A 555-nucleotide genomic window follows, 5' to 3' on the forward strand; every position below is an offset into this window, starting at 1 on the left:
AGTACATGTTAATTCTGAGCAGGTTTCGTGGAATATCAAAAAAGTATATTGCGTTTATTCTCAGAACGTTCGAAATACGTACTGCGACGTACTATAGTGCACACAAAGATAGTTCCTATGTCTTGCGTACTTTAGTTACTGGTACATACTAAAGACGTTCTACAGTGTGTTTATACGTATCCAAAAAGAAAGAGAAAGCCACACAGCAGGAGAGCACTAGACATGTTAAAACTTCCATGACACTAGACTAGTATAGTACTAAGAATAGAGTACGTAGATGGCGTTTTTGCATTTGCTTATGATTCAGTTTCTATGAACTGAGTTCTGGAGAATAAACGTGAAATTCATATTCGGGATAATACGTTGATATTATACGGGACATTATTAGATAATTGGTATAAAAATTAAAGTTAGTTTATGTAATACTGAGTATGACCTTGAATAAACGACAAATAATAAACTACATAAGTTGTTATACGAACATTATTCAAGTCAATAAGTTTTTAGAAAAACATAGTAAAACACATTTTTTTGATCGATTCATTTTTATTTTTC

This window comes from Trachymyrmex septentrionalis, unplaced genomic scaffold (genome assembly GCF_001594115.1).
Source record: "Trachymyrmex septentrionalis isolate Tsep2-gDNA-1 unplaced genomic scaffold, Tsep1.0 scaffold30, whole genome shotgun sequence".
In the NCBI taxonomy this organism is placed as follows: Eukaryota; Metazoa; Arthropoda; class Insecta; order Hymenoptera; family Formicidae; genus Trachymyrmex; species Trachymyrmex septentrionalis.